The 24438-nt window shown below is 40.2% G+C and overlaps 1 long non-coding RNA gene across 1 annotated transcript; it reads right to left on the bottom strand.

Annotated features, from left to right (window-relative positions):
• Positions 1 to 568: 568 nt before the first annotated feature.
• On the bottom strand, positions 569 to 24332 carry LOC148353193 (uncharacterized). The gene is made up of 3 exons (XR_015852653.1): positions 24174 to 24332; positions 23999 to 24077; positions 569 to 749 (listed from the first exon to the last, which is right to left on the bottom strand). It is a non-coding gene; the product is annotated as an uncharacterized LOC148353193 (long non-coding RNA).
• Between the last annotated feature and the right edge of the window lie 106 nt (positions 24333 to 24438).

Genomic DNA, 24438 nt, shown 5'->3' with positions numbered 1-24438 from the left:
TTACTAATCCCAAGGAAATGGAATTAATGAACCAGGACAATGGAAATAACACACACAATTTATTAACACAGAAAATTAATGAAAGGAAAAAAAAGGAAAGGGAAGGCGCCAAAGAGTTTGGGAGTTTTGGACCGCTGAATGTAGCACGAAACAAAAGTTTCCCGCTATAATGCTAGTCGATTTGGGGAAATTCCCTTGTACAGAGCTCATTCCCAAGAACCAGGAAACATGGAGTTGAATCTGAAACTGTCCCCTTACTTGTTGTTGTGGAGAGATTTGGTCTTGTGCACCATGTGGTCTCAGTGTGTGGCCCACGTGCTGGACCCTAGGCTGAAGTGCAAGCCCGCATGGCCGCTTGGTGTGGCCGTCATGCAAAGCAGCAGAAAAAAAAGGATGAGCCATCGATCAGCTCCTCTTTTTATGTGGGCCAGGGACACTTGACCAGATCATGGCATGGTCTCTGATATCTAAGACCACCAGGATCGGAGGTTGGTGTTTGAAGTTGCCAAACTTGTTAGAAAGCCAAAGAAGTGAGAAAGTTGCGTAATGTTCTGTACTTGAGAATGGCCCTCCAATTGACATAATTACGTAAGGTGAGAACATTACTTTATTATTACATAGCTTTGGATGTTTTAATTACATTCAAAACTTCATGTTATCAAATTTCACTATGGTACATGGTGATTTGGTACGTTTGGTAACTGTCCAAAAGGGGACGCCGTCGTTCCATCCATTCCAATGCGAACCACCTGAAACAAGAAAAGTCAAGTCATTTTTGTGCTGGGCCTATTTGCTCTACAACAGCATTGCAGACGAAAACACGGATAGTATTCAATAGAGCGAAGGAGAGGTTTTGGATTTAAATCATATTTGGGGGGACAACTCTGTTCCCCCTCCAGTGGCACGATAACTGTTAAATTGCTAGAAACGCTACGGGGTTTGCATCCATGAGTACTTCTGCCAACAATTCAATGCGTGTGACGTCTAGTGTCCTCAACTGCACAAGTGGGAAGCCTACGGCTCACAAACAAGAGCAGCTATAAAATCACAGGAGATTGCATAAAAGTCACATTTTTTGGAAATGTGAACCATCTTACAAAAATTTCTGATTTGACCCAAATATAAAAGTATTGCCTTTAACCAAGGCTTAAATCTGTGACCTCCTAGTATCGGTGGCGGATACCCAACCCCAAAGCCATCGAGCTGGTCTATCTTTGCCACTCTGCATGAGATACAGGGCGCACACAATTTGAAGACAATCTGAGACTTTTATGTGCACTTTATTATAGAATAGAATATAATAGAATAGAATAGAATATGCCCTGCGATTGGCTGGCAACCAGTTCAGGGTGTCCCCCGTCCACTGCCCGATGATTGCTGGGATGGGCTCCAGCACCCCCGCGACCCTACTGAGGATAAGCGGTGCAGCTGATGAGATGAGAATAGAATATACCTTAATTGTCATTGTTACAACATGGGTTGAATATATTGTGACAACGAAATTGGACGTGGCACTCCAGGTCCATGTTTTACAGTGAGGATAAAGAAAACAAAGAAGATAAAGGAACAAAGATGTTTGTACTGTCCTTGTTGCAGGCTTTGTTTTCCTCCGGAGGGGGGTGTATGAGGGGGTGAGGGACAGACAGAGATGGCCGAATGCAACTAACTAAATTCCAGACTATAAGCCGCTACTTTTTCCCCAAACTTTCAACCACGCGGCTTATTCAGTGATGCGGCCAATTTATGTAATTTTTCTAATGGCCGCCAGCGGCGCTCGAGTACAAAAGGTAAGATTTAGACCGGTGGAATATATGCGCCGAGGAAGACTGCAACTTCTTGGCTTGATTAGCGGCGAGAAATATTTCACTAAAACTAGCCAAATGCGAAAGGCAACTTTTTCGCAAGTCTGCCAATGGATCCTGACAGCGTGGGGCAGCATTAAAAAATCCACCATTACCAACGGGTCCCGAAAAGCCGGTCTGCTGCGTGACGGAGAGGGAGCACAGAATCAGGAATGGATGAAAGTTCCAGCGACAGTGACGGCGTGAGTCCGACTGTGGGAGCGTGGGACGACGTTTATATTTTTATAAGTTTCTTTCCGACACTGAGGAAGACGACTTTGATGGCTTCAGTTCTAAGGAGAAGGATGAGGACAGTTTACCGTGATTTTTACAAGAATGGTATGTTTTTTTAACAGACCCGTTTACTATGTTGCGAGCGTGTTGCTAGCGTGTTGCTACCATTAACTGCCTGGATGAAAGTTATATTATTATTATTAAAGCTTTGAAAACGCTCTCTACGTACCGTCTTTCTTTGTAAATCTGTGTAACCATGTATAATATGTATTTGCTACTGTATATTTTTGTAATTTATTTTGGACACTTATTCGGATGTTTTGGACGGGCGAATTAAAAAGAAGGGGCGTAACAAACGTGGGCTGACGGGAAGTGGGGACCGGTAAAGGTGAGTGTTTGTGGACTAGGCGGACAATAGTGGATATATATATTTTCCCACCCTTGCCTTTGGAAATATACACTTTTTTCTTTGCATTACTTTCAACGGGACCCGGACTCTGCCGGTCTGCATCAAACCTTGAGTACCGGTATCATTTTCCGTTTGTTTTGCCGGCTGTGATTTTTGGACTGTGTACTTTAATGAAGGATACTTAGTTACAATCGCAGGACTTAAAGTCGGGTCTGAGTTAATTTTGTGTTTGTGTTACATTTTTTCAATGTGGGCGCATGCGGCTTATATACAGGTGCGGCTCGTGTAAGTACAAAATCGGTTTTCCTCTTAAAATGTGGTGGGTTCGGCTTATAATCAGGTGCGCTCTATAGTCCGGAATTTACGGTATATGTTTTTTCCCCTGGTTGCTCAGTCCACGTATTGAATGAATTTCGGAAGTACAGTCCTTAAGCATGCCAATGATTAAAGTCGTTGGCAACGATAAGAGCTGGCCTAGGTGTGAAATGCACAACCCACCACTGGGTTACACCACGGCGAAAGACGACACAAAATGTATTAGTGTCTCGCCAGTCAACTAACTAGGTCTGTTTGCGGCGAAAAGGAACTGGCAAGTGAAGCGTGATCTGAACGCTACCTGAATGAGATCACCTGTCAGGATGCATTGAGCGTCCAATTAAGAGGGGACATATTTGCAACTTGTTTACAAACATCCAACAATCCCCACGTGTGTTTACCAGACAAGAGATCATGGCACCGTATCGAGCCCTCTGCCATTTTTGGCCTCCCCGAATGCCGGCGCAGTGAATGACGTAACCCAAAAACAAGCCTGACAGCAGCAAGCCGCGGCTGGGACTCTTTTTTAGCGCCCCACATACAAAAATCTCTGCCGTGTGTTACCTAGATTTATTTTTACACCAAACTATCTTGCTGTTGATATTTGTTTGCTTTTTTGACGTTCAAGTCCATTTGTGTCTCTTGTCAGAGGTTGTATGGCTTCCGTCTCTTTTTGAGAGGAAAAAAATACATATATATTTTTAATGTGAGCAGTTTGTTTGGCTCCTATTGCCCCACATAACCTGGTAAAAATGTTGGGCTGTCAACTGACTCGAGGAATGACAGAAACCCACAGAAATTGTGACACCTTGGTATTTATTAATTGAAACAAAATAGAACCTACATAAATATAGTCTCGCATAGAGAGACGCTACTTTAGTTGTGCAGCAGGGAAGAAAATCTGTAAACTATTTCAGAGATGATAACAAACTTTTCAGTCAACCTGACTTAGAAAACCACCTTAAAATACGACACATTAGGATAGTAGAAACCGAACCACAGTACCCTCCACAGGAAAATTGGAAGAGTGAACGTGTTTTTTGGGACACTTTTAAGCCCAAAATATATTATTTAGTTCTATTCCTGTAATTTTTTGCATCCGTCTCAATTCATTCATATGACTATGTATTAAAATAATCTTTTGTTTTTGAGAGTTGCCTTTCAAAAACATCCTGCGATAGTCAAAACCCGCAAAGTACTAACTTTGATGTATTTTTTTGTTTTAACAAATATTAAATACTCAGGGGGCAGCACAGCGGTGCAGTGGTTAGCGCTTGTGCGGCACAGTTCAGAGGGCGTGAGATCGGACCTCCTGTGTGGAGTTTGCATATCCATCCATTATCTCCACCGCTTATCTTCAGTAGGGTCGCGGGGATTATATTATATACAGTATATATATATATATATATATATATATATATATATCTCATCTCATCTCATCAGCCACACTGCTTATCCTCAGTAGGGTCGCGGGGGTGCTGGAGCCCATCCCAGCAATCATCGGGCAGTGGGCATATATACATATATAGGGTAGCACTGCGGCGCAGTGGTTAGCGCTTGTGCGGCACAGTTCTGAGGTCATGGGTTCAAATCCACCATGACTTCCTGTGTGGAGTTTGTATGTTCTCCTTGTGCTTGTGTGAGTTTCCTCCGGGCACTCCGGTTTCCTCCCACATTCCAAAGACATGCATTTCAGGTGGATTGGCCGGTCCAAATTGTCCCTAGGAGTTGTCTGTCCCTGCGTGCCCTGGCAACCAGTTCGGGGTGTCCCCTGCCCACTGCCTGATGATTGCTGGGATGGGCTTCAGCACCCCCGCAACCCTACTGAGGATAAGCGGTACAGCTAATGAGATGATATATATATATATATCGACCCATCCATCCATTATCTGCATCGGGGTTAAGTCGCAAAAAAATTAAGTGACATCCATCTTTGAATCTCAGTCAGACAGGCCTACATATTTCTACAACTTAAATGTTCAGTTGTCTCCAGTGGCAGTGTCACGAGGCGGAGTGGAGTGGAAGGAGTGATCGGACCAGAACGGAGGCAGGAGGCAGGAAGGGAGAACTCAATTGCGTGACGATCCATAAGTTTTATTTGACAAAATAAAAGTTGTCCAAAAGTCAGGGACAAGACAAACAAAAACATTCTTACAATCAGAACAGAACGGTACAGCGTTCCTCCGGCACAAACTCAACAGGACAGGGCATAACAGACGGAAAATGTTTTAAAAACTAAAACAGGACAAGGCATAGCAGACCGGGGAATGTGTAATGAGCCAGCGCCCGCCAAACCCACAACCCAGCCTTAAGTAGCAGACCAGCAATCAGCTGATCTGCTTCAGCTTGAGTTCAGGGGCGCGGCAGACTGGTCGCCATGGCGACCGTGACAGAGCCCCCCCCTTTAAGGGACAGCTCCTGAGGTCCCCCCAAAAAAGAAAAAAAAAAAAAAACACTACCTCACGCCCCGGAATGGTTCGACGCTTGGCAGGGTTGTGGGGGTACGGCAGGCAAACTGGACGGGCGAACACGAGGACAGACGGAATCAGAACCGGCAAACACAGAGGACAGACGGAATCAGAACCGGCAAACACAGAGGACAGACGGAATCAGAACCGGCAAACACAGAGGACAGACGGAATCAGAACCGGCAAACACAGAGGACAGACGGAATCAGAACCGGCAAACACAGAGGACAGACGGAATCAGAACCGGCAAACACAGAGGACAGACGGAATCAGAACCGGCAAAACAGGAGCAGCAGAGTCGGACTGGCAGGCAGCGGAGTCGGACTGGCAGGCAGCGGAGTCGGACTGGCAGGCAGCGGAGTCGGACTGGCAGGCAGCGGAGTCGGACTGGCAGGCAGCGGAGTCGGACTGGCAGGCAGCGGAGTCGGACTGGCAGGCCGCGGAGTCGGACTGGCAGGCAGCGGAGTCGGCCCGGCGGGCAGCGGAGTCGGAGTCGGCCCGGCGGGCAGTGGAGTCGGAGTCGGCCCGACGGGCGGCGGAGTCGGAGTCGGACTGGCACGCAGGGGAGACGGAATAGCAGGCAATCGGCACGGGAGTCGGGCAGGCAGGCATGAGAGTCGAACAGGCAGGCGTCAATTCTTCCCGGGACCCCATTCGAGGCACAGCAATGGCCACGACGGGCGGGGCCGTGGTTCGAACGGGCAGGGAAGGTTACCTCTGCTTGCCAAACGGCGTCCTCCAGCTCTCCCCAAATCGCGCAGGGATCGTTCGCTGAGTTCAAATGTTGGCTGGCTCATTCTGTCACGAGGCGGAGTGGAGTGGAAGGAGTGATCGGACCAGAACGGAGGCAGGAGGCTGGAAGGGAGAACTCAATTGCGTGACGATCCATAAGTTTTATTTAACAAAATAAAAGTTGTCCAAAAGTCAGGGACAAGACAAACAAAAACATTCTTACAATCAGAACAGAACGGTACAGCGTTCCTCCGGCACGAACTCAACAGGACAGGGCATAACAGACGGAAAATGTTTTAAAAACTAAAACAGGACAAGGCATAGCAGACCGGGGAATGTGTAATGAGCCAGCGCCCGCCAAACCCACAACCCAGCCTTAAGTAGCAGACCAGCAATCAGCTGATCTGCTTCAGCTTGAGTTCGGGGACGCGGCAGACTGGTCGCCATGGCGACCGTGACAGGCAGATTCAGTTGAGTGTCATCTGCATAGCAATGGAAACTAATATTATAGTTTCGAATAATATCACCAAGCGGAAGATTCAACTGCTAAAAAGAAGGGGACAAAGTACAGAGCCCTGTGGAACGCCACAGGCCACATCAGAGTGTTTTAAGTTCAGATTGCCGTAATTAACACATTGCGTGCTGTCTGATAGGTAGGACTCAAACAACGGGAGTACAGTTCCTGAGATACCGATGCATTCCAGACGAACAATATGTTGTGGTCCACAGTATCAAAAGCAGCACTGAGATCCAGCAGCAGTATCATTGACAAGGCACCGGAATCTATTGCGAAGAGGAGATCATTGCTTACTTTACCTGTCTCAGTTCAGTGATTTGCTCTAAATGCTGACTGGACAGTTTCGAAGAAATTATTTTCCTACATAAAGTCATTTAGCTGCTGTGCAACGACCTTTCCAAGACATTTTGAAAAAAATGGCACCTTTGACACTGGCCTATAATTACCTAGGCTTTCCGGGTCAAGGTTAGGTCACTTGAGCGTGGGTTTAATGACAGCAGACTACATTTAGGATAGCGATATATTAATAATATTTAATTCTGAAGATCCCAAGTTCCCAAGTTTCAGATCTTTCACCAGTAAAGCTGCAAACGGATCAAGCAGGCAAGTAGTTTGTTTGGCCCTACTGACCATCCGTGTAAGACTATCAAGGGACAAATAATGATTAATCCAACAATGGACCTTTTTTCAGTAGCCCTTTCCAGCCTTGTGGAGGTGTAGGATTCGGTCTCCGGTGTCTTTGGACAGCTCTTTGGTCTTCGCCATGATACAAGTTTAAGTCTTACTGATTGTATGGGGTGGACAGGTGTCTTTATGCACCTAACGACCTCAAACAGGTGCATCTGATTCAGGATGATACGTGGAGTGCAGGTGAACTTCTAATGGGCGGACTAAAATGTCTTTCAGGGGCAGAATTCTCGATGATACACAACTGTTTAAATACTTATTTGCAGCTGTGTTACACAAATAAATTGTTGAAAAAAATCATGCTTTTCCTTTAGTTTATCCCTCTCACAGTGGACATGCACCTACGATAAAAATTTCAGACCCCTCCATGATTTTAAGTGGGAGAAATAGTAATATATATATATATATATATATATATATATATATATATACACAGTGTTCATTTTACCTCTGAAAAGTGATGGGTCCTGGGGACTCGCATGCTCAAAAATCTATGGGTCCCCAAAATTTAGTGTTATCGAGGTTGAAATTACAAATTAGCGACAAATATATGATATAAATGTATACATTAATTCAGTTTTAATCATCACAGTTTATTGGTAATACAACTCAGTTAACACACAATTTTTCAGTTCACAACAATATTGTACATTATACAAAAAAATGTTGCTGAAATAATTATATTAATCTATATTTTCATTAAGTTTTAATTATCACAGTTAATTTGTAATGCAAAGCAGTCATATCTTCAGATTTTTCAGTTCATATATTCTTCGTGGTTTGCTTTCCCGCCACAGTTGTAATGCCTTCTCAAGGTCCAATCCATTATCATCCTCCTCATAGCGTCACCAGGAATATAATTTAGTCCATTTTGGCAGAAAATTCCTTTTCTTGCTAGGAGTAATCTTTTGTTTATTATCTTTCGTCGAATCTTTTGCTTCAACACACGTGTTTTCCTTGCCTCCGTGATCTTCCGAAGAATTTCTTCGCCGTTTTTTTCGTGCCGGAATTATTGCCGTTGTTATCACTTTCTGCATTATGTTTCGACTTATTACTGACACTGAAGAAATGACCAATTTTGTGTCGATTGTCACCTAATAACTGTCTTGCTCGACATGAATGAGGTTTAATATAAAAAAAAAAGTTCAAAATTAAGTAGCTTGGATATAGAAGGCAAAAATAGATGCAAATATAATTAAGTAGAATAATACATTTTCTCATTAAAATTATTAACTCATTTTCTGCATTAAATTATTTTTGGTAATATACTGATTAAAGGGATAACCACAAACCTGTCTTTTTTAATTTTCTCCTTTATATTTTTTCCTAACTTCTTTATACAACATAATAATTCGTAATATAATGCATCAAAGTAAGTGAGCCGTTTGAGAGCCGGGTCTCTCTGTAACTCATGGCTATTTCAAACGGCATGTTCTGAGATAATTTATGAGGCAGAATTTCTTTTTCCTCCAAATTTAGTAATATTCCTCGTAAGACACTCTCCAAAGATTAAGCCACTAATGGCTGTTTTTTTCAGATATTTTGCAAAAATCTTTTTTTCATTTTCTTGGCGCAACGTCAAGAACGGCCAGGGCACTCTAGTTTGCCATGAGACCTTATCTGGTGTGTTGCAGGCTCAATCTAATCTTTTTTTTTTTAAATAATAATTCTTTGCTCATGAGGTAGCACAGTAGTAATGTCAAATTAAATTTAAATTATCAATAAAAAGGCTCATTTTAATCAAAAATTATGATACGTTTTTATTGATACAAGCACAATGCTTCTTGTTGCTGCTAGAGGGGAGTGCAATGGTAGAAGACCAGGAACGTTTTTATCCATGTTTGGGACTAAAGTAATCTTCGCTACTTCAGGCTTTGGTTATAAACTGGTTCGCAGATTTTGAATTGAATTGACGTATCGTCATTGGTATCAACATGTTGTGCATTTTCTTCTGATCAGACAGCACACAGAAAATGTTATCTTGGAGGAAGGTTACGAAGGGCTTTGTGTGTTGGTTGGGCCTGACTGCCTGTTGTGCGTGAGTGAGGTAGCCTTGTTTATGCTGTCAATCAAACAGCACATGTCCATATGTCCGCCGAAACAAACTTGGAAGCATGGCAACAGCTAGCTTTTAGTGGCTCGTTACATTAAAAGGAGCTCATCAATTCTGATTTAACTGAGGAAAGTCAGAAGTAAATAAATGGTCATCACCAGCGGCAATAGCGATAGACGCAAGTCTGGCCTACTACAACTGAGCTATATAACAATTCTGACAAGCTACCCTTGCCGAGCCTGTATCTTACCAAGCCAGATCATTTACTTGTGGGAAACTGCAAAATTCGGGACGGTTATATTTTAAACAACGCGGAGGCCTGGCTCAGTCTGAGGATACTAGATGCTAGCGTACAGCTAGCCAGGGCATCTCTAAGTCACTGTCTTACACTGAAAGGAGAAGGCTTTCAATTTATATAATGACAATAAAGACCATTCATTCAACTGCAACTCTGTTTTTTCATGTTTTAGTTGTAAAGCTTTAGTATAGATGATGTTACAGGTGTATAGTTTCAGTTGGTAAGGACATCATCTTGGGGTAAGTTTGACCCCAGGGGGCTTTTGTGAGGGGGCGTCGCTACTTAACAGAGTTTCACATTTTGTGGGGGTGCTGACGCCCATCAACCGCAAAAACCGAAGTACTACTTACTGTATGTCAAAAAAGAAGCAAGTCTCTAGTTTATTTCTATCAAAAGTATTGATTTTGTTTAATAGGTACAAACCAAATGCCCCTAGAGGGCAGTAAAAGTGAAAAAAAGCTGACATCCAGCAAAGGTTCTATACATGTTTGGGCCTACAGCACTTGTCTTTGTGAACAGGTGTTCTTTGTGATGAAAAATAATTGAAAAAAGCTGCAATCATGGTTAACAAACAAACACTTGAATGACGTTAAATGTGCTGCTACTCAGGATTTGAAACCTGATATTGATTGCAAAATAGACCTGTCAGTACCAGAATGGAAACGGGGCCCAATTGCGTTACGTTTCTCTCAAGTTTTATTGGAGGAAAGAAAAGGGCTGCGCCCACGATCCGGTGTTCACTGGTCGCGGGAAGCAAGTCGCTCTTGTACTCGGATGGTGCTCCGAACGTGGAAATGGATCTTCCATAGCGAGCGATGGCAGTGTCAGGGACGGAAAAAACGGGTCGGTAGCCGGGACTGGGAGAACAAGGCGTGGTCGGGTTGGAAGCGGGTCGTAAGCCATAACGGGAGAGTAGATGTAGTCGGAGACAAAAAGAGGTCGTAAGCCGGGACGGTAGCGCAGACGTGGTCAGGATCAAAACGGGTCGAAGCCAGGGACAGAGGGGGGCAAAAAATGGGACAGGTTGTGGTCAGGGCCGAAAAAGGCTTGCCTAGCGTTCACTTGGGTTTGCAGACGGACATACAACAGGGGACAGACAGGACTGGGTTCAAAAAGTGACAGGGAGCCAAGCGGTTGGCGCCAAATAAGCGGGCACAGGTTAGTCAAATCTGTAATCATGACAAGACCGCCTCCTCTTTTGAATAATACTTTTTGGGATAAAATATAGTACATAAGACACGACAAAAAATATACTCAAATAAATACTCAAATAAATAACAAAATAAATACCAAAACAAATAAATGAATGTCGAAAAAAATAAATAAAAATGGAATGAATTGCATTTATGAAAAATAATACGCAGTTTTTGAATGTGTTAATTTATTCATACAGCATATACTTGTAGATATGATTTAATATATATTTATTTCTACATAAAGGTAACATGAACACTGTGGAAGGGTTACTGAGACAAAGCTAATTTTGCCTCCAGGGCTGACATCTAAAACACAACATGGGCAAACAAAAAAAAAACACATTAAATGCAGAAAAGCCAAAGCAGGTGGCTGTGAGCGAAACCTGAAATTCAAGTTTCTGGCAACGGCGGCTGACCCAAATTTCCTGGGCCCTTCTTTCTCCTTTACGTGCTAGTGCAAGCCCGGGCCCCGGGGTGACATATCCCTTACACAGGGATTGCCAGTGCATTTACATGCAAGCATGCTTAATGAGAGATCAACGGCGGCAAAGCGCCTGGGATGTAAAGCTTTCTTGTAAAAATAATGAGCGAGCGATTGATCCATACTCAAACAAGCCGGTTTGCTGAGCTAATACCAAAGACAGATTACAGCCCCTGCCAAAAGTGCCCTGGCGTGCGACGTCTTTCGCTTCCAGGGTCCCCAAATTTGTCATCACATTAGCACATGGTCAAGGAGTACATCCCGGCGCTAATCTGCTTTCTTGCACAATTAGCCTCCTTGAAAAAGGCTGCAGACTGACAGGCGGCGGGGGAAGAGAAATACAGTGGTACCTCTTTCTATGAGCACCTTAAAACACGAGAATTTAAAGAGTTTTCTTTGCAACCAAAATCTTGCTTGCTATTCGAAGGAGAATCCAGTTCATGAGTGGTCCAAAAGCCTACCACTCACCGCTCGTGACTGCTTACCTCTAGCAATAACTCGTCCAGTTTGTGCATGCAATCTACTACAGGCAAAAAAAAATGTTTTGGTGTACATTCATTTATACTTACAGTAACTTCATTTTAAGGTGCACAGTAAGTGCTTCCGTATCATCTAGTCTCTCCATCTCATACGTGTCAGCTTACTCCAATTGCTTGTCGCATTAATGATTGCAAATCCTCTTTAATAAGCAATAATGAGCCCTACAAACACATTACTGCACCTATTTACTCATAGCAAGACAGACTATGTAGACAGTATACAGTATTAGCAATCTACGCTGATTTTTTGGGTAGGGTTTTGCTCCTTAACATGAAAAAGATAGTACTAGTCTGCATGGTTACCAGAAACAGGAGGAGCATCCTGATCTGACTCATACAGCCCCTTCATCAACTGGTTGCTGTTGTTTTTCAGTGAAACACGTCCGACTCTGGACTTCGCCATTGATCGTCAGTCATTTTATCCTTCCTAGGAAACTATCATAGTTTTCGTTGCTAAAAACTAACTTTTTCATATCGAAAACTACATTTTTTAAAGGTCAAAATCTATCGTTGTCTTGTAATAAACTGAGATATAATGTTTCTTCTTCCATAAACTAGCATTTTAGTACGCCACGGATGTAAAAATGAATACAAACTTCTTCCATGGCGAAAGGTAACGGTGGACAAAATTTTAACCTGCACGCCCTTGCCCCCAACCCTTCAGGCTGTTGACAAAATAAGCTTATTTATATACTTAAAACAATGTTTCTGATTTTTCTGTTATTTTAGAAGGCTATTTTTGGGGTATTTTTCAGGTTCGTTTTTTTTTTTCTTTCAGTTCTTCAGAATACATTTTGTACTTCTGTTGACCATTTTTTTCTGGATTTGGGGATTTTTTTTTCTACGGACATTCAGAATAATTTGTTCTTGTTTTTTGGTAAACTCGTTTTTTTTTTAAGTTATTCAGAAGATATTTTCTCTCTTTTTTAGAACATGTTTTAAATATTATTTTCTACCTGTTTTCATCCATCCATCCGTTATCTGCACCGCTTATCCTCAGTAGGGTCGTGGGGGTTGCTGGAGCCCATCCCAGCCATCTTCAGGCAGTGGACAGGGGACACCCTGAACCGGTTGCCAGCCAGTTGCAGGGCACACAGGACAAATAACCTGCCACGCATGTTTTTGGAATGTGGGAGGAAACCGGAGTCCCCGGAAGAAACCCACGTAAGCACGGGGAGAACATGCAAACTCCATACGGAAGGTTCAATCTCATGACTTCAGAACTGTGCCGCACACGCGCTAACCACTGCGTCCCCGTGCTGCCCCACCTGTTTTCATATTTTTTTTTCTTCCTCAATTTGAGAGCAAAAACAATACCGTATGCATGATCTTGTGATGTCTGATAAGTGTTCGTGATAAAACCGCATTTTCTGTTGTTAATATCATCTTAATAATCCTATTACAGTATTTTTTTTTTGTCAATTCTTATTAATTTAATTACTAACATAATGTGTTTTAGTGATCAGGAAGTGTTTCATAACTATTTTGGGTTCGCTTTGATGCTTTCGGGAGATTGGAAATAAGTCAATTTGTTTTAAATTATATATTTCATGTTAAAATGTGCTCGCTACTCGAGCAATTCGAGCTACGAGCACAATCCTGGAGAGAATTAAGCTCATATAAAGAAATACGTAAAAGTAAGAGGAAAATAACATAAGATGGATAGATTATTAACAGTCGGTCTAATGTAGCTGTCCGAGGTTATTCCCTTTTGCCCCCCACCTACTAAGTCCTCTCATTGGACTCATGCTCCTCTTTGAGCATACGGTGATAAAGCCTGACAAAAGAGAATTTAGTGAATTGAGGGGGGGGACACACTCACTGTCAATGTATTTGAGCTGAGAAGAGCTGACGATGGAGGAGAGGCAACTTTTCCTGAATAAAATATTAGATAATTCCATTTCAAACTATTGGGAGCAAGGGAGAACAAAACAGCAGGAGGGATGGAGAAAAGAAGAGTTTTTTGTGTGTGAAAATAATAAGAAGAATTCAGTTCTGCTTCTTGCAAGGGGGAAAGGAAAAAAAATACATTGATGACACCCAGTTCCATTCTTCCAGTCTCCCCTTTCTCTGCTCCTCGCCTCGCAGCACGGCGGGCTAAGCTGGGAGCTGTAATGTCATTAAATTGCAAATGCTTTTTTTTCATTTCCGACACACACTGTTTACTTATCTGGCAAAAACATATGTTGGAAGGAATCCGTTAAATTCTGCCCATTGCCTTGGGTGAAAGTGCAATAGAAACGGGCCCACTGAGCTCCTTCTGTCGTCTCCTTTTAGCACTTTGCCTTATCTACAAGGCTGCTTAGCAGCAAACTGGCGAGTTCAATGAAAAATGAAGATACAGAGCGAGATTGGGGAAGAACAGTGAGGGAAGAAATGCTTGGAGAGAGGGTCATCCTATTCCTCTCCATCTGCATAAATGACTATTTTTAAGGCATCTCGGGCGTCTGTATATTTTTCTCACTCTGCCACACATTTAATTTCACGCCCCGTGTTCTGAATATGCTTAAATGCATATCTCTGATGCACCTTTAAGCCAGAGGAAAGAGGATGGGGCGCTGTGGGGGGAGAGACGGCAGTAGCGGCGGCGGTGGTGGCAGGGAGGGTACGAAGGCAAAATTAAAGATAAAATGGTGTGATTTGCACTACAAGTCTATTACTTTATGGCATTTACATATAGTTTACCTCTGCAATTCAGAGATTTTTTTAGCCCTCCCCAAAACACACACACCACACCACTTTGCTATCAGTATAGTTGGGCATGTATAAATATGTATAAATCTTTGTCAAGCGGGAGGGGAAATAGAAAGTTTCAAGGGTGCACTTTCTTGCTTCAACTTCCTTCTGTGGGTGCAGAAAGACCCACGAGGCTTCAAGCGCTTTGGCACCATGATCCACTGATGCCGGCCCTGACTTAGGGTGGGCGAATGGATCCAAATATTAATATTATCTATATCAAGTGAGTTCTTAGACTGGATCAATACTATGGTCTTAAGAACGTTCTGTTCTTCCCATTTTAACTATCACTATAATAATGTTGTCAGTGAGTCGTAAGATTATACATACATTACAACTTTCAAAATGTATCTTATTGTGGTTCCTTATTTTATTTTTATAATATAAGAAAGGAACCATGGTTCCGCACTATAAGGCACACCTGGTTAGATATTATCATCATGGATGATAAGGGATAGTTTCTAAACATAACACATTTATTAAGAAACAATAGAAAAAAAATCTTATTTGGTATTCTATGCGTTAACTGGTTTATTTTTAACAGTTGGGTAAATGCAGTTTTACACTAACTTACCAAGCCTTTCGAACTCAAAAGGGAGTTATGACATAATTTAATGTATGCATTAATTGGCATACCGGTTTACGATTAAGATTGGACGCTTCTTTTTTAGACATAATCAGATATTTATGGTGGGCAAGATCAAATCATCCGACAGACCAGGTTTGGCCCACGGGCTGTGTGTATGACATATCTCATTTAATATATTTTTCCTATGAGTGCATGGCTGTGCACACAGGGACAGAGTCTTAAAGTAATTTCTGAATACTATCATATCGAATTATTTTGCAAAATCTTTTACAAAATATGACACAATCATATATGTTGACACTTGACAGGTATGCATTTGTGGATCTAATGGTTGGGGGTTACTCAAACGTTTCCCCTCATGGCCTGAAGGTCTTTGGTTTGGCCTTATCATATAAGTGAGTGTGTGTATCCCTTAGGATGTCAAACAGATAAACCTGCTGAGTCCTGCAATGAATAGTGTATGCTTCTATCAGGTACTCTGGTGGAAAATACTGTATTTTCAAATTACAAAAGGCTCACCCCCTAAAATTGTCATATTTTTTCCATACATGAGGTGCACTGGACAATAAGGCGCATAGTATTAAAACTCCAGTAAGAATATTTTAATTAGTGTATAACCTACGGTTTACATGAGTGCAACGATTGATCAGTCTTAAAATGTTGCTGATAATAGCAAAATAGCAAAAAGCATTAAATGCAATGGGAATGAAACCCGGGTTGCGGCCGTGAGAGCGCTGAAACTTAATCACTAGTCCACTTGTGATACAGGTGATATATGAAAATGCATTAGATTGTATCTCATTATTACACTATTTTGACTTGATGCCACAAACGACTGTCAGAAAATGGATAAAACAGATAATTGTCTTGAAAGACATAAATAAACGCAAAAAAGCACAGGGGTATTTAATGATGAATCAGACTTTTGGGTTTATTCAAACTTGTTTTCTTTCCCCATTTTCCAGTTTTTGGCAGTGATTAAAAATAGTATAACAATGGGAGACAATATAGTCCCTTCTGCCATCTTTATCACTGGTGGTCTAGCGTTGAAGCGTTGCTGCTCTCACTGCCGTGACACGAGTTCGATTCTGTTGCAAAAATTGTCTTGCGATCTTAGTCAGCAATTATTTTCTATCGATCAAGCATTGCGCAACTACAGCAGTGTAACGTAAAACTTCATGTAGTAACTACACGTAGAAGTACTGTATGCATTGCCAATCTTAGCTACCAAATTTGCAGTATATAAGGACCACTGGGTTATAAGGCATACCTTCAAATTGTTGGCCAATTTGGGATTTTCAGGTGCGCCTTGTAGTTTGGAAAATACGGTGCTTTCAAGCCCTGCCCCTTTCAAGGTTGAGGATTGGGCAGAAGGAAAGTGGAAAAAGAGATGGACAGAGAGAGAGAGAGAGAGAGAGAGAGACACTATTCAGGCCACGAGTCCTTCTATCTCATTGTCTGCCCGCTTGGATTTGAATGTGTTCGCTTAAAAGCAGGACGAGTGAAGCGCTTCAGACCGCCGCATTGTTGCCTTTCTCTCCGCGCTCTTTTCTATTTGCAATTAAATGCATTTCTCATGGAACAACTGTACAGAGCGCGTTTTGCAGATAAGGGGGGAGGAATTCCATTGCTTTCAAACTCATTTATAATGCCTTTGCAAATTTGGAGTGCTCTTATTGTGAAAAAGTAGGCAATCAAAACAGAGGATATGAATAGAAAACGCCACGCAGCTAAAAGCATTGCTTCAATGAAAATTAAATTGCTTTTAGAATTCTCTTCTTTTAAAGAAAAGGCAATCTCAGTGTTTGGGTTCAAGGGCTCTACCCGCAATATTGTGCTCAGACAAGGACGTCTCTGTCGCACAAGAACACACGCAGAGGTCCCAAGCATGGGATGAGATCAGTCAATTAGAATTAATGTCATCTGGTCATTTACAGCTAAACACCCTCCACATTGCATTGTGTTTGCTTTGTGTGCACGGTGTCGACTGCAAAACCAATCTCATCCCGCAGACATGGCTTTTTTTTCTTCTTCCAAGGATTTGAACGCTGTAAATAACTCCCAAGCCCTCTCTTACGAGGTTTACCCCTGCAGCACTTTGTAACTTATCAGGGCCTGCTTGTGCTTCCTCTAATGCCGGCATTATGCTAAAATGTAAATGGGTAAAGCTGCCAGAGTGGTGGGCGGGAATCACTGAAGAAAGACTCACTCAAGGGGTAAAAGCAATATTCTGATTGGAGTACAAAAAAAGTAAACAGGACACACACAGTATGGTTTAAAAACTCAAAAGACAAATATTCTGTTACTATCTCTATTGTTGTTTAGTTGTGCATGCTTTTTTATTTTGATCTCTCAATGAAATCATTTCATGTACAGTGCCTAGCAAAAGTATTTTTATATCTTGACACTAGAAAAACAGAAAAGTAGGTGTTGCAAAAATATTGGCCTCCTGTTCTTTTAGCCTAGCCAACTGACTCCAGAAGTTCCACAATGAATTCTGAAAGATCAAATGTCAAGCTAAATGACCCAACATGGATAAATATGGTGTGTCAATACAGTGCCGTGAAAAAGTTTTTCCCCTCTTCCTGTTTTCTGTTTTTTTGCTTGTACATCACTTAAACGTTTCAGATCAAAACCAATTTTAACATCACACAGAGACAACCCAAAGAAATGAGAAAAGCACTTTTGAAATTTTGATTCCATTTATTAAGGCACCCAGGAAATCAGAACCTATCTGGTCCTACGCGAAAAAGTAATTGCCCTCCAAACCTAGTAGTGTGTTGGGCCACCTTTGGCAGCGATAACAGAAACGTTTAAAATAATTGATAATCTCTCACAACGGTGTGGAGAAATTTGGTCCAGATTTTGGTTATTTGCCATATTCAAGTATATTTTTTCAACCAACCGTTTAAGGTTAAACCACAGCATCTCAAGTCCACTTAAATCAGATTCCGATTTGACTACAAACCCTTTTTTGTGCCATTCAGCAGTGGACTTGCTTTTCTCTTTTTGTATTTTGGATCGTTCTCCAAAAGCGCTTGAGTTTGAGGGCACGAACTGATAGCCAGACGTTCTCCTTCCAAATCATCTGGTAAACACTAGAATTCTTCCGTCAATTGAAGCAACTCCAGTTAAGGTCAGTGTTCATGACTCCACTATAAGAAATACACTAGTCCATAATTGCATCCAAAGGGAGAGTTCATTGGCAAAAACCACTGCTGTCACAAAGGAACACAAAAAGTCGTCTCACATTTGCCAAAAAGAATACTGATTATCCTCAAGACTTTTGATAAAAACATTTTTGTGGATTTTGAGTCAAAAATGAACTTTTCTAGGTCATTCTTTCTGGTTGGGGATGCTCCCCTCACAAGAAACAGTTACTAGAGCAGGGAAGGGCTCCCTCTGCTGACCGAGATACAGCACCTTTACCAACTGGTCGCCGTTGTATTACTCTATAAAGAGCTATCCCGCTCTTCGGAAATGAACCGGACCTAGGCATTGATGGGCAGCGGCAAGGGACAATACTGATACCTGATCCTAAACATATTTTGTTCCAAAATTTTGAGTATCGCATAAGACAACGTGCGTTTCATCACTTGTTGCCTTGTTGTTGACAAAATTCGTTGCGATGACGTTACGTCCTTTTCTTTTGTAACATATTGTCAACAACAAACTTTGCGTTCATGTATTTTGTATGTATTCTTGTACTTAAATGATTAAATAAAGTGGTAAGAAATTAGATGGATACTTTAAAAATAGAGAAAAAGGCGATTCAAAATGAGTTACATGGTTAATTAAATAAAACAATCAAATAAAATGGTTCCATTTTTTTCTCATTTCATTGGTATAACTTAGTGCTCATCTCTAAACACTACGTTGTAAATATTTATGCTTATTTCATCTGACAGTCTTTAATCTTAAGTTTCTTTGAAGGTATTCATAACATGTCTACCCTAGAGTTCCATGTCTAGTCTTATTGGATACATCAATGACCAGAAATACAATTTTGTCTTTATCAATATTACCAGAAATGCAATCAGCAAAATTGAAGCCATTAGACCTACGCTTTGCAACAAGTAAACCCAAATACGAATAAGCATGATCTATAATTCTTGCCACAATTCATGTTCATATTTTGCCCCGCTACAGTGGTTTTAAAATTACAGCTCTGTATCCCACACCGCAACACTATAGCATGTCAAAGTTTGTGCTTCAAAGCATTTTTGGCAGCAATCCAATCATACAAAATATGACAGCCATTAGCATCGCCTGTTTTGGCCAATGCAAACGTGATCATGTCTACCAAACTATGAACGCAAGACTTTATCTCTGAGGACATAGTAGCAAAAATATACTACCTATAATTTGTTCCAAATTGTGTAAAGGTCAATCAGTCTATGGTCCGTCCCTACTTTCATCTTTAGCGACACAGTTCTCATTGGTGGGCCCGACTCAGACGGCACTTGCACCCAACTGAAGTAAACTTTAATATATTCTGAGTGAATGAGGCCCAGGGCTCTGTTTTGTACTTGTAATTTCCATTTCTAATAGTACAAGGGACTGATAAGTAATTAGACCAGACTCATTTAAATGCATGTAATGAGTATTATAGGTTTTCCGTTCAATCGTTGAGCTAGGATCGCATTTTCACATTGGATTTGAACGCATATTGACCTCTAACGACTCGCTTCTTCACGTCCTTGAATCAGCTTTGTGGCGTAATGACTTTATCGTTAGGATCTCTTCACTAATTGACCTCAAGCTTGTTTCTCAGCAAAACTATTAATCTTATTTTCCAGTGAATAATTTGAAAAGTGGCTGTTTCTCACACACACACACACACACACACACACACACACACACACACACACACACACACACACACACACACACACACACACACACACACACACACACACACACACACACACACACACACACACACACACACACACACACACACACTTCTGGTGAGAGAATGTGTGGCCTCTAGATATTAATTTGGAGATGGATAGGAGTCTTAAAGAGGATTAAAAGTCTATACAGGCTACTCATTTCACATGACGGCCTACCACTCAGGCTACTGTGTTGCTTTCCCAGACGCATGCTGGACATTTTTAAATGGTGACAGTCAAAGTACAAAGATGTCCAATCCTAGACTATTTCATGGTATGTTTGGCTGGAGCATCCTGAAGGAAATTCAAACTGTCAAGGTAACGTGTGGGCAGCAAAAACACAACACTGCCCTCCGCCTAGTATATGCAGGTACTGCATAACAGAGTTGAAAAATATTGCATTTTTTTTAGACGAAAGTCTAGCAAAAAACGAAGAGGCTGAAGGGTGATGCTTTTCATTGTGGGAGTTTTTCAACAATAATACAATTAAGTTAACCCTCCTCTGTGTTAAGGTCGCCGCCATCATGTTATGAATTTTAACTTCATACAAATACCATTTCAGCTCCCGTGTTATTTTCGATTGTTCTCGATTGTTCTCAGCTCAGGGATGCTGCTGGAAATGTGAATTTCCCTTCGGGGATGAACAAAGTATCTATCTATCTATCTATCTATCTATCTATTTCGTCTGTTTTATTGAATCAGGGCTTCTTGACTTTGAAAGAAATTTCAATTTCAACAGAATCAAGTAAATACATGATTCCCGATATTATAATTATATATATATATATATATATATATATATATATATATATATATATATATATATACATATACATATATTTAAGAAATACTGTAATTGAAATTGTTACCTTTGTATTGATAGGGTCATATTTGACCAAGCTATAAAAACAAGATTATAAAACACTAGCTACAGCCAAAACTGAAATCATAAGTGGACTGGTCATATTCAAGCTGTGCAAGTAATACTTCTGCAAAAAAGTCACCAAAAGTGTAAAATTTTTTGGCACTCATGCACCTGAACACATACTTCCAGTTCTTTCACACAGATACTTATACACTTTTAATTTTGTGATTTATTTGGAAGGAGAAATCGATCTTGGTCCTTCTTGGCAGTTGTCTGGTCTTGCAAATTTATATTTCCTGTTTCAAGCTGTTGTGCTTTTCATTTTTTTAAAGTTCTATTTTATAAAGTTTATATATATATATATATATATATATATATATATATATATATATATATATATATACATCCTTAAAATTAGAATCTATGAGTCGAAACATAGTCCAACACTAAAATTGTTATCATAGTTAGTAATACTAAAAATAAAGAAAAATAGATGTGCTGTAATACACTTAGGTAATATGTAAAAAAAACATAATTTTATCTAATTCTTTTGAATTTTATTTTAACATTTTTCAAATAAAACTTGAGGGGTAAACTGAGAGAATAGGCCCAGAAGCAGACAACAACAAAAATTTAAAAAAAAACAACAACATTTTTTTGGATAAGGAAGCCTAACAGGTGACCAAGAGAAGAGAAAAAAATGGATGCTGTTGTATTATTTTTTTCAGTGTATTTTACAGGTGATTTGAGACACGGGCCGCCACCAACCCGCTAACATAGTGTGCGATACCTGAAAACTAACACATGAGGGTTAAGCCGAATGTATCCTCTATTAGTCAAGAATTGTCTCTATAATAAGACTTCATTTTTTCAGGTAACCTGCTTGAGCGTTCCATTTACCAGCCAACTCCCCCACCTTTTTGTGACCGTCCATTTAGAATTTTAGATTTAGAATTTTTCCAAGCTTCTGTCTTAACAGTACAATGCACTCATGTGTTTTTTTTCCAGTTGACATACAATATCAATCACGGGTTGAAAGCATAGGACTCTACTCCATAACTTTTAACTTGTACGTTTTCCGCAGGATTTTATGTTTTTTGATCATTTACTATAATGAAAGCTTGATAAGAATTTTTGTTTGGGATTTTTTTTTAAACTTGTGTTTTGTTTGTTTAAAAAAAGCCAATAGCGACCAGATGATGAAGGTCGTGTATCTGTGTCAGATCAGGCCTTTTCTGCTACTGGGAAACACAGAAACCAGTATTATCTGTTTTATGTGGCGGAGCAAACCCCTACCCCCAAAAAAACCCACCACCGGAAGTGGTGACCCTATGACCCAGATTGTTAAAGGAGCCGTGACTTTTGAATATTGCATTATGTCTAGAAGCTGAAACATTTTTGAATTCACAATCAAAAAAAGTACTCTTTTATGCTGCATAGAATATCACCCTCATTCCTTATGTATTGTTTTCGTTCCAGTCAGCTTCTCATAGTTCACCCATTTTTGTAAATTGAAAATCCAATATTAAATGTAATCTACAAAGCTAAAACATTTGCACATTCACAACAACAAAAATTGACATACATGCTCCATAAAATGTAATCCATATGAATTGCTTTGGTTCCAACCTGCTTCAATTATTTCACTTATACAATATCATTTAAGAGTTATAATATTGTATTAAAAAGACAGGTGCTTGCCTCTAAAACGATGCCAAGTAAAACGTGTCAGATATAAACTTTCAATAACTTTTTAATTTTCTTTTGTATTTTCTTACGAACATGTAGAATAATCAATACCATTGAATTAAGACATTTCTGACCAATCCAGACAAATATTGATAGCAACAACACCTTGTTCTAAGCAATATTTTTTTCCATAATATTGGTGATTGACTATCAGAACAAATGTTGAGGACATAAGGAGCATCACATTTGTTTTTAAGGTCTTGTCCAATTCAATATGAGTTCTATTTAACCCAAAGTCGCACTGGCCATATTCTAATATTACTGTTAACATGTAACATTTGATGTTAGAATTCCATAAATGCCACAACCTCGTTTTTCCGCAGCTCTTTGGCACCATCCTGTGTTTAGGTTGGAATAACCAAAAGCATTAAATGCAGGAACACATTTAAGTAAAAATGAATAAATAAATCAAATAAACCGATCATTTGTATTGTTTGCAAATATTTATGTATTTATTGTTTATTTATTTTTTTCTTTTCAGTCATGCTGCAACAAACATCACAGCATAGAATGAATATATCACCTGAAAAGCTTATTAGATAGCGTCCCCAGAGGAACGTTGGACGTTTTTTCAATCAATAATCAAAACAAATGATCAAATATATATCAAATTACAACAATCATGTGTTAATCCAAATTTAAGAATGATCACATTTTTGGATCACGATATATACAGTACAGTATTTGACAGTTTATGATATACTTTTATCCCTTTTCACATCCTAATCCTCCTTTTTCTCCAACACCATTATAATATGTAAAGCTTCAGTTAAAAAACAACACCAGTAGGAGGGAAAAAAATAAAACAAACAATAATAATAAAATTAAATCTAAAAGCGATAGAGAGTGAAGAAAAAACAAATCCGAATCTGTGAGAGATGCGTCCTTCCTCGTAAGACTCCAAAATAATTTTGAATTTCTAAATAAAATCATGAGAGAGGGAGAAAGAGTTTTTTTTTTATTATTATTCCACTCCCCCTAACTCGTTTTGAAAGTATAACGTACATTTAGGAATAATTGAGAACCAAAAATTGTATTTTTTTGTTAATAGGCCTATCTGTTCTTGTACTAAAGACAGCGTCTAATGTTTGGATTGCTTGATTTGTATTGCTTAACTGTATGCAAACAAAAATGAAATGTATTAAAAGAGCTAAAAGCAGCCATTTCTGATGAGGGTTAAGGGTTTTGACAAAAAAAAAAAGTAATGCCCTGTGCGGAACTACTGAGGCATCTAACACCGACGTGACTTGGGAGATAATTTAAGTTGACATCGCGTGATCTAAAGTAAGGTCGTTTGAAGCGGTCTTCTGATTTACTAAAACTATTGTATTTATTTTATGTACTTCAAACACCGAATACAAGGGAAACACAAGTCCAAGAAATAATTAACAAACCAGCTTGCTGTAGCTTCCTAGCTTAAGGGTGTAGCGAAGCATAGCGGTCAAAACAGATAGCCCGCCTGGCGTCGGATACCTGAGTGACAACAGAAAAGTTCCTACCTTTATACCCATACCATGTGCACCACCCTATTGAAAAAAGAAAACAACAATAAATGACGCTAATACATACGTTTTTGGCTACTACACACCGTCCCCAGACTGTTGATGGCAGGCAGACGGAATAATTAAAATATATCAAACAAAAAAAAGAACAAAAAATGTACCAAAACACCAACCCGAATGCAGTGTTTTTTCTTTCTTCTTCCTTTCCCTTCCTCTATTCTCTCTTTTTACATTTCTCACCTTTATTTCTCTCCCTCTATTCTCTCTTTTTACATTTCTCTCCTTTACTTCTCTCCCTCTATTCTCTCTTTATAATCCTATATTTTGTTTCT

This window comes from Urocampus carinirostris, chromosome 14 (assembly GCF_059441175.1).
Source record: "Urocampus carinirostris isolate Australia breed hairy pipefish chromosome 14, RoL_Ucar_1.0, whole genome shotgun sequence".
Lineage (NCBI taxonomy): Eukaryota > Metazoa > Chordata > Actinopteri > Syngnathiformes > Syngnathidae > Urocampus > Urocampus carinirostris.
This window is presented reverse-complemented; position numbering and strand designations above follow the sequence as displayed.